An 11,231-nucleotide genomic window follows, 5' to 3' on the forward strand; every position below is an offset into this window, starting at 1 on the left:
CATGGGGTCACAAAGAGTTGGGTATGACTGAGTGATTGAACACACACACACACACACACATATACCTCCTACCTCTGCAAATAATCCCTTCAATAAACTTTCTCAAAATCCTGGTTGAGTAGGCATCTGTTTCCTGCCAGAAGCCTGACTGAGACAATAGCCTGAATGGCACATCTTCTCATTTACCATTCCGGCTGGGAGGACACAGGAGCTCAGAGCCCCTGAGCTCAGTGGTACCTAAAGACCCCTCTCCAAAGCTGGTGACCAGACCCTCTCACCCACTGATCTAGGTTTGTTTGGCAATGACTATTTCCCTCACTCAACCGAAGACTTTGTGTCACCTAGGAAAGAAGAATTCAGATAGTTCATCTAATACAGTGGAAATCTCTAATATGGCAGAGCTAGAGAAGCATCTGACGTGTAAAGATTTTATTCTATTTAAATATAGAATGATAACAGATTACTCAGGGTTGCCTACTCTGTCTTAATCCTTCATTAAAATAAGGTGGTAAGATGCCAGTTACAAGAAACTGAAGTAATCCTTTTCTTTTTTTACTGTGTCTTAGGTACATTACAGATCAAAGAGGCTTTGGTCTTTTGGTTTTATATTCCACCCATTTTAAATACATTACTTATTGAAGACGACATGTTCTTTGCCCTAACAACTGGCTTTGATACTTTTGTCATGAGATTTTTCTTGTATCACATTTATTTAAATATCCAGAGTAGTATACTTATTCTCATAATAAGGTCTTTATATTATTTATCATTTTATCTCCAAAGCTATAATCTTTAGTACAGAGGCACTATAAGCATTTATTAAGTGAATGAAAGAATGAATAAATGACAATGAGCCTTGAAATGTAACTCACTTGTAAGTTGAGAGCTATGAAGCTTGAGGGGCACAGAGTAATGCCATGGATTCCTGTCCCCTTACTATGAAGGGTTCTGCCTCTCAGCTCTTTCCAGGCTTGTTGTCGTTGTTTAGTTGCTCAGTTGTGTCCAACTCTTTTGTGATCCCATGGACTCTAGCCCACCAGATCCTCTGTCCGTGAGATTTCCCAGGCAAAAATACTGGAGTGGGTTGGCTATTTCCTTCTCCAGGGGATCTTCCAGACCCAAGGATTAAATCTCAGTCTCCTGCATTGGCAAGTGGGTTCTTTACCACATGAGTCAACAGGGGAGCCTGTCTTGCCAGGGTATTTCCTACCTATTAGGTGTATGTTGAGCTCTTTTGAAATTGATTAGCAGCCTATGAAATTACCCGGAAATTCTGAGGTAAGCTGTTCTTTCTTTCCTATGTCTGGCAAGCTGCTTTTTACCAATATAATAAATTTTGTGCAATTTTCAAATTATTGCCTATTGAGAATATGATTCACAATATATCCCCTCTATTCTCCAAACTTCAAACTAAGTCACAGGAGAATTACCAGTTTATGTACCACAGAGAAAAATCTGCCCCCCCCCCATTCTATTACTTATTATATCACAGCGGATTGATGACTCAGTGATGAACCTAAGAATTTTAAGCCCCTGAGCAAACTTTCAAACTTTCGTTGTCCCTTGCAATGCAGGGCTACTCTTGATATAATATACATGTGCATATATATTTCTATATAATATATATTTATAAATTATATGTATATATTTAAGTACATTATATTTAAATTATTTATTTAAGGAAGAAAATGGAAGCAACCTCTTTTCTCATTGTTGTGTGTTTCCCCAGGCAAAAGTATCAGAATAGTTAACCATCAGCAGACTGCACAGCCTATGCACAATCATTCGCTACACCTTCAGCTTGTAGAGTTCAGCAGAAGTGGATGTTTGCTCAGTCTTAGGTAAAGATGCAGGAAAATTCTAATAATTCTCCAGTGCTATCCTTTGTTGACTTAAAATTATTTTCAAGTACTAGCAGCCATCCGTAAATCACAAAACTGTCAGTGGTTTAACACAACAGGAGTTAATTACTACTCATTTAACAGTCCAGTGAAGGTTTCCTGATGGGTGGACAGATTTCCTCCGGTGGCGATTCAGGGGCCCAGGCTCCTTCCATATTATGGCTCCTCCATCCAGTAGCTGAGTCCTTGGAGACCAGCAGCCAATTGGGAGAGAGCATGATGAGTGTTCCATTAGAGGCTTTAGTTCACATTTCATTACAAACAGCTCAGCCACACGTCTGCTCCTAACCCCGAAGATGCTACCGCCCAGTGACAGCGGTACACCAGGAAAGAAGGACACAGATTGTTCTGTGAATAAAGAGCTGACTGCCACTGGAAGTATGGGCACTATATAATCCCAAATAGAATATTTCTGTGGGTTTAGAGTGAGAGAAAAGGCAAGTGCTGAATCTGAAACTCAGAAATGCTAGAGATCTTCAGCCCTTATGCCTTCAGTAATAGGGAAGAATCTTTATAGTCTGTTATAAATTAATCACTGAAAGAATGTTGCCTATAACCTTGCTAAGTCACTTCAGTCGTGTCTGACTCTGTGCGACCCCATAGACGGCAGCCCACCAGGCTCCCCCGTCCCTGGGATTCTCCAGGCAAGAACACTGGAGTGGGCTGCCATTTCCTTCTCCAATGCATGAAAGTGAAAAGTGAAAGTGCAGTCGCTCAGTCGTGTCCGACTCTTAGCGACCCCATGGATTGCAGCCTAACAGGCTCCTCCGTCCATGGGATTTTCCAAGCAAGACTACTGGAGTGGGGTGCCATTGCCTATAACCTTAAACCATACATAACAGCCCATCTCTGGGAACCCTGCCTCCCAAGTAATGAACATAAAGCTGAAAAGCCTTTGTTTTACCTACAGGAAACATCCTGACCAGGCCCTCTTGTGAATGACTGCAGGGAGGAAGAAATTAACACAACCCCTCCTGAGGCTGACCAGAATGAGGAAATGTTTAAATTGACTCCCTCCCTTTTAGCGTAAAAGAAGCCTGAATTCTAACTCAGACAAGTTGGTTCTTTGGGATGCAAGTTCACCATCTTCTCAGTCTGCTGGCCTTCTGAATAAAGTCTCTATTCCTTGCCCAGACAACTCATCTTTCGATTTATTGGCCTGTCTTGCAGTGAGCAGTACGAGGCGAGCGTACACTCGGTAACGAATTTCCACGCAGCCAGCCAGGAGCCTTGCTGCCCGTGGCCCGCAGCCCCATTTGGGGAGTTTTCAGGTGAGGCCCTAGCAGCTGTCCATTGCTTGTCCTGAGGGTCTTTCCTTCAAAGTTCCCCAAAGCGGCACTGGCTGCCCAGTGCTTGGCAGTTGGAGCAAGGAATGGACATTTGGGAGGTGACCAGACTCCAAGAGTGCATACAGATGGATAAGTTGCGCTGGTATGTACAGCCAGAAATTTTTTTTCCTGCATATGTGGGGCTTTTTCTCCAGAATAAGCTAATTTGTTTTGGGGGTACCCTATTGGAGAGAGGAAATAGTTGCGTTTTCTCTTCGTTTGGTGCCTTTTGTGTGGAATAAGCCGATTTGTTTTGTATCTGAGTGGGGTGCCCTGTAAAGAGGAGTTGCTGGACTTCTACCTGATTTGTGAATCAGTGAATTGGTTCATTTGTTTCTTTGGATGCTAGCGTGTGTGTGCGAGTGTGTGTGCATGTGTGTGTGTGCCATTTGTATTTTGTCTTGAATTTCTGTCTTTAAAATGGGAAATGTTTTATGCGTGCTCAGTCGTGTTTGACTCTCTGGGACCCTATGGACTGTAGCCCACCAGGCTTCTCTGTCCATGGGATTCTCCCAGGCAAGAATACTGGAACAGGCTGCCATTTTCTACTCCAGGGGATCTTTCCGACCCAAGGATTGAACCCTCGTCTCTTGCATCTCCTGCACTGGCAGGCGGATTCTTTACCACTGCCCCACCTGGGAAGCCCACGGGCAGTGTTTAACGATCCCTGAAGAAAGTCCCCGGAGGCGCACTTTGGGTAACTGATCTGATTACAGCTCTGAGCCCATGTGTGAGGGGAGGATGGTACTTAATTGAAACAGTGTGTGGCAGCAGTACTGTTAGGGCCTCCACAAGGGGCTGAGGCAGAGTGATCCTGGGACACTGTGGGCTCCCCTTGTCACGTTAATTATGTTGTCTGTGGTCTCCTGTGTCGAAACTCCAAGACCAAACTTGAGGGTTTATTTAGGATTTTCTGATTGTCTTTTTTGGGTTTTTCATTTCATTTTGTTTGGTACTGTTTCTCCACTTATAGCCAAATCAGTTTTGTGATATATAAAACGTTTACTGATGTGAAATGGAGAAAAGGAACAGGAAAAAAAAAAACTAAAAAAAACCCTGTCTGTTCTTGTCCGAGAATGGGACAGTCCCAGGAAGAAGAGAAATTTCCACATGTTTCCTAAAATCATCAGAAGCTACAAATAGACATAAAGGTCTTTTCCATAAATATTAGTAAAGAGGATTTAGCCATTTAGGCAGGTAACTTGGACATGTCCCATCTGCCAGAAACCCAATTTGAACCCAACCTCTTTTGTAATTAATGGGTTTTACATCGTTGTACCTGACTCACGGCTGAAATTTCGGAATGGGAACTGTGAGGTTCCTGTGTTTGTCTGTTTGTACATGTGCTATCGTTGTGTGGCATTACCACAGTTAATTTGTAAAAGAGCTGTATTCAATTGGCTTAAAGGAAATTAAGCCCTTATATGAACATTCAATTCAAACATTATATGAATTTTGGGTTCATGTGATCTTAAAATTCAGTATTGAATTATTTTGATATCTGTTATTAAAGTTAGCTTAAGCTTATTGGTTTGATTAAGTATATTGCTTTTTTTGTATCTGGGTTTACTAGAAATCAAATAAGACCTTATTATTCCCATTACAAAGTGTGTCAGCAAGAAAAATAACAATATGACAGAGCTTTTAAGAAAATAAAATAGAGGTAAATGAAGTGTTAGAGTTTTAGGTAAACTCCATAGGAATAATTGTGTCTTAGGAATGTCTTGAATGTCCATCCAAAATAGTCTCTCCAGATTTTCATGTCTTTGAAGTAAGTTGAATGAAGAAAATTCATTGACTATCTGGATCACTTTATTTTCTGTGTATATATACACACAATTTCAGTGTAATTGCTTTACAATGTATTTCTGTTGTACAAAAACATGAATCAGCCATAAGTATACTGGGTCATTTTAAATAGAATAGCATATTAGAACATTAATTACTGGGCAGGTCTGCATTTGCTTTTCTAGAAGAGGAAGACTAAGTGTAAGTTTGTCAATTAGGAAATGCTGGTGTGACAGATAGTTGATAATTAATTGCTCCTTGCTTTTCACTAGAGATAGAGGTTAAGAATTATAAGAGACATATTTAATATGCAAAGATTTAGGATGTGTGTTTTCAGGAAAGAAGATATGAGGAATAGAAATGCATTCTGTTGTTTCTGAGGGGAAAAGAAAATGCGTGTTCAGTCATGTCCTACTCTTTGTGATCCCATGCACTCTAGCCCACCAGGCTCCCCTGCCCATGAAATTTTCCAGGCAAGAAAGATCCAGGGGATCTTCCCAACTCAGGGATCAAACCCACGTCTCTTGCATCTCCTGCATTGGCAGATGAATTCTTAACCACTGTGCCAAATGAGGGACAGAAAAATATGGATACAGAAAGTTATGGAAGGTTTCTCGAGGAACACAAAGTTTTGTACATGGTCATGATTGGCTAAGATAAGATTGAACTTAATTAAGCAAATGAATTTTAAAGGTGAAGTACAAAACCTGAATTTAATTCTCTAAGGGAACGAAGTTCTTTAAATATTGAATTGCTTTTTAATAATTGTGAGTTTCTTTAAGTGATCTGTATTTGTGATCTTTTTTTATCACTGGTTAAAACTTTTTGATATTTTTAACAAACTTTCCAAAGATCAAATTCTCAGTGAAGTTCATTTGACCTCTAGCTAATTTTTGAGGCTTTCCAAAGGGTCCCTGGAACACCTCAAAACATTTGTTCTCTCTTCATCTCAGAGAGAGGAATATTAAGCTAACTAGGATTATTTGGTATGTTAAACCATGTGAGAGGCATTGTCAAATAAGCAGTGATAACATATCTTAGATTATATTATATGGGTAAATATTATTAATATACACATTCTAGAAATTATATGGAACTCCTAAAATTCTGGTATATCCTGGTAAATGGTATCAGTCATAATTTTGGTAATTAAATTGCATGTTACAGAAATAACCAGTTTTCTTTTGAACTACATTGTAGTCCCTGTTTTTTGATGCCAAAGCAAAAATCCCCCTTTTAATAGTCTTACAGTGGTTTCTCTCAGTTTATTGGCCTATTGTGTCATGAGCAATGCAAGTTAGGGCTCAGTAACATTGGTGCTTTCTCTGTTTTGAGTGGCAAGTCAGGTGCTCCTTTCCCAAGATGTAGAAGACTTATTGGGGAAATATTCCATCCTTCCTCCCCTCATGTTTCTTCACAGAGAACCATTCACCCCTCCTAATAAAGTCCAATCATTTGGACCCCACTGAGCAGCAGTGGACCCCATATCTTGCTTCTTCCACTCCTTGTCACAATTGAATAAAATCGGATTAGACATCAACCCAAGTTAAGCAAATCAGATACTCTCTCCAAGAAATTAGAAATTGGAATTCAAAATACTAGGTAGACTATACTGAGTGTTTAAACTCCTAGATGAGATAAAGCTGGGACTGGCCATCTGTGTTTTAGCTGGTGTTACAGGTGCTCAGAAAGTCGATCTGGGGGTGAGCATACAAAGAAACAAGAGTCTCAAATAAGAGTACCCTTGAGTTCTGGCATTCCAGCTCCTGGTTCCCTCTCTTAGAAGTTTCATCTTTCCGAAAGATATCCTTCTAAGCTGAAACTAGAGGGGGTGAGTCTACAGCCATTTAGTTTCTAAAATTAATTTCCACTTGGTTGCAGGGACTATCTCCCTGTAGACAATGATGGAATGTAACAGTAAAGTAAAACCCATCCATAAAATTTATCACCAAACTCCAGAAATAGAGCCCTTTTCTATATCCAAACCTCCAGAACGTTCTAGGGATGGCACAAAAAGACAAAACTCAAGACTTGGCAAAAGGGACTTTGAGATCAGGAGATTATTCTGGATTATCTGGGTGGGCCTGATATAATCACAAGAGTTGTTACAAGGAGGGTCAAAAAATAAGAAAAAGATGGGACTTGAGACCCGTTTCAGACTTCTGACCTTGGAAGAGAATAACTTTGTGTTTAAGTAATTAAGTTTATGGTAATTCATCATAACACAATGGGAAATGAATACAGCTAGTAATTAATAAACGTTCATGTAGGCTTAGTCAATCAATTGTGTCTAACTCTCTGTGACCCTTTTAGGCTCCTCTGTCCATGGGATTTTTTAGGCAAAAGTATCAGAGTGGGTTGCCATTTCCTGCTCCAGGGGATCTTCCTGACCCAGAGGTCGAACTCATGTCTCCTGTGTCTCTTGCATAAGCAGTTTTCTAATAGCTGCTTGAATATAATTTTAGAGTGAGTTCAGCATGGGTACGAAAAAAATGGACCCTGTTCTTCATTGCATGTTATAGAGGCAGGAGAGGAACCTACTTTACGGAATCATTCTTTCAAAAATGGGTATGGGGAGAATTTCCTTGGCCATCCAGTGATTTGGCCTCTGCTTTCATTACTGAGGGCCTGGATTTGACCCCTTGTTGGAGAACTAAAATCCCACAAGCTGTGCAGTGCAGCTAAAAGAAAAAACAAACAAACAAAACTAAGCTTGGGGATGGGGGTGGGAGGCAGGGTTTATGCAAGAGGATAAAAAGTAGGTCTCTAGCAATTCCAAGAACACTGAGTTCAGGGGGGAAAATGTAGGTTCCATACAGTTAGCTCCTTTTTTAGAACCAAGAGGGTTAAGAAGCAGATATGATGTCTTAACCATCTGAATTAACCATCTAGAATAAACAAAGCTCTGTCCTTCAGCTTCTTAACCACTTTATAGAGCATATGTGGCTCACCAGTCCTGTCTTCATCTCCTACTCTTTTTAATGAAAATCACCTCTTGACACCTGGTTCTTAGTAGAGTCTCATGCTTAAAGAAGATGGGAGATTACTGTCTATTAAAACGTTCTGGTTGATCTCTTGGCAATTTTTTTCAGCCTCTGAGCATACCAGCTTCACAAAATGAGATGATCTTACCCACACTACAAATACCTTAAAAATAAAAACACTCAGATCGAGTATCACTTCTTTTTCACAAAACTCTGATATGATAGACAATGATAGCTATTGGTTTTGTAATTCCCAACAAGAGTTCTTTTCTTATCTCTTATCAGAGCCTGTCTTCCAACCACAGGTCGGGGCAGGTGCACCAAACTTGACTAATCAGAGTCGCTCACTGGCACTGATATATAGACACTGGAATTGCTGGATGTGACAAGACCCATCTGAGGCTATCTTCCCACCATGTTAGTTGAGACTGTTCTTAGAATGACTCTATGCAGAGACTGGTATAAATAAAAAAACAGAGCAGAACAACACTGTGACCTGTGGCACTGAGTCCCAAGTGTTAATCTCTACATCCCTATCCTATATATTTCTCTAACTTTGTGGACTCCACATTCTTTTCAGCTGCATGAGCCAATTCATCCCTTTTTTTGCTTCAGTTAGTTTGAAGTGTATTTCTGATTCATCTGACAACTAAATGAGCACTTCTCATTACATTAGAAAATATGTCAGTGTATAAAGGTTAATTTCTATTTCAGTGAATTCCAAAGAACCTATTTTGTCACTGGAGAACGTATTTTGCATAATCCCAGTTTTTAAAAAATGTATTGAGGCTTGTGTGATGGCCCAGGATATGGTGAGTCTTGATTAATTCTCCACACACAGTTGAAAAGAAAGTGAATTCTGCTGGTGTTGTAGGATGGCTTGTTCTATAAATGTCAGTTGGGTCAAACTGGTGAATAGTGTTGTTCGAGTCTTCTAAACTCTAATTTTCTGCTTATTTGCCCTATCAGTTATTGAGAGAGTGGTATTGGAATCTCCACTATAATTGTGGGGTTGGCCTGCTTCGTTCTTGCAATTCTATCAGTTTTTGCTTCATCTGTTTTGCTCTATGAAGTGCATACACATTTAAAATTCTTATGTCTTCCTCTATGAAATTATCCCTTTGTTATTATGAAATGTTTCCCTTTATCTTTCATAATATTCTTTGTTCTGAAATTACTATGTTGGATATTAATATAGCCTATTGATACAACTTTCTTTAATCATTTTGCTTTTAACCTATATGCATCTTCATATTTAAATTAAATAAGTTTCTTATATGTAGCATATATAAGATCTTGCTTTGTGATCCAATCTGACAATCACTGCCTTTTCATTGGAATATATAGACCACTTAAATTTAATGTAATATTTTATTTTATTAGATTTAAACATATTACCTTGTTATTTATTATCTAGTTGTCCCATATGTTCTTGGTTATTTTTTTCCTTCCCCTGCCTTCTTTTGGATTAATTAAGCAATAGGATTCCATCTCCATTATTGCTATACTCCTTTGTTTTATTTTTTAGTGCTGAAACCAAAAGTTTTTAATATATATCTTTAACTTATCACCATCTATATTTAAGTACTATTATATCTCTTCATATGCAATGTAAGAGACTCACAATCGTATGCTTTCATTTCTACCCTTCTTTTCTTTACACCACTCTTGTTATACATTTAACTTCTATATGTCATGAGCTCCAAAATATATTTTATTTATTTATTAATTTTGCTTTAAGCAATCACTTATCCTTTAAAGGTATTTTAAAACAATAAAACATTGTCTTTTTATAATTATCCACATATTTTTCATCTCTCACCCTTTTTAGTCCTTCATTTTTATGTATAGATCCAAATTTCCATGTACTATTAATTTCTTTTCACCTGGAGAACTTTCTTTAAACTTCTTGTAGTCCAGTATAGCTGGCAAAAAGTCTCTTAGCTTCTATTTGTCTAAAAAGTCTTTGTCTTCATTTTGAAAGATATTCTTAGTATAGAATTCTAGGTTGACAGGATTTGGTTTGGTTTTGATTGTAAAGGTGTTGCTCTTCTGTTGTCTAAGTTGCTTTATTTCTAACAGGAAGTCTGCTGTGATGCATATTTTGTTCTTCTGCATATACTGTGTCTTTTTCCCCCTCCTTGCTGCTTCTAGAGTTTTCTCTTTATCACTGGTTTTAAGCAATCTGCTTATAATGTGACCTAGTAACACTTTCTTAATGTTTCTTCTGCTTGAGTTCATTGACCTTCGATCTATAAGTTTGTACTTCTCATCAAGTTTCAGAAAAATTCAGTCAACGTGTCTTCAAATATTCCCCTATTCTTTCTTTCTTACCTTTCCTCTGGGACTCTGATTACACATATGTCAAACTTGTTGATATTTTCCCACAGATCACTGATGGTATGTTCACTTTTTCCAGGCTTTTAAAAATATGTGTTTTATTTTAGGAGTTTCAATTGCTGTGTTTCCAAGTTTACCGCTCTGTCCAATCTGCTGTTAATCCTATTCGCTATAATTTTCATTTCAATTATAGAGTTTTTCATTTCTGGAAGTTCTATTTAGTTCTTTTTTAGTCTTTCTATCCTCATCATGTTCATCTTTTTCATAATATCCTGGGCCATATTTGTAAGATTCATAAAGCTGTTTTAAGGTCCTTGTCTGCCATTTCAGCATCTCTGCTACTTCTTGATTTATTTCTATTGTTTATTTTCTTCTCATCATGGGTCATACTTTCTTGGCTACTTTGCATGTCTATTAATACTTTTATTGGATACTAAACATTATTGGGTGCTAGACTGTGTTGTGTTCATTCAGTGTGGGACTTTGTTCTATACGCAGTTAAGTACTTCATGTCAATTTGATTCTTTCATGACTTGCTTTTGATAAGCCTGAGAAGCCTTTAGTCTGGGAATAATTTAGCCCCACTGCTTGGGAGAGTCCATTCTCAACTCTATACCCAAAGCCCATTTATTACAAAGTTTTTCCCTGTGACAGTGAAAATGTGACCCCAGTCTTATGTAAGCTTGGGGATTTTTCAGCTTCTTTCTGATGGTTCTTTACCAAACTTTTTCTGTACTCCCCACCCCAGCCCCCGCCAAAATATCAAGGGATCTCTCTGCACATCTTTGGAACATTTGTATTCTCCCCCACCCTTCACTCTCTCCCTCCCTCCCCTCCAGTGTATGTTCACAAATTTAGCTGTATTATCTCTCTGAGCTTCACCTCTGGCT

General features: G+C 38.7%; 1 long non-coding RNA gene across 1 annotated transcript in view; it reads left to right on the forward strand.

The window, feature by feature from the left end:
• LOC147347702 (uncharacterized) overlaps positions 1-3,039 on the forward strand; it is a 66,003-nt gene extending 62,964 nt beyond the window's left edge. The window contains exon 2 of the long non-coding RNA XR_015152496.1: positions 2,812-3,039. This is a non-coding gene — a long non-coding RNA (uncharacterized LOC147347702). The remainder of the gene's footprint in view (positions 1-2,811) is intronic.
• The last annotated feature ends 8,192 nt before the right edge of the window (positions 3,040-11,231 follow it).

This window comes from Bos grunniens, chromosome 23 (assembly GCF_055505025.1).
Source record: "Bos grunniens cultivar Pamir isolate PY7600 chromosome 23, Bosgru_T2T1.0, whole genome shotgun sequence".
Taxonomy (NCBI): domain Eukaryota; kingdom Metazoa; phylum Chordata; class Mammalia; order Artiodactyla; family Bovidae; genus Bos; species Bos grunniens.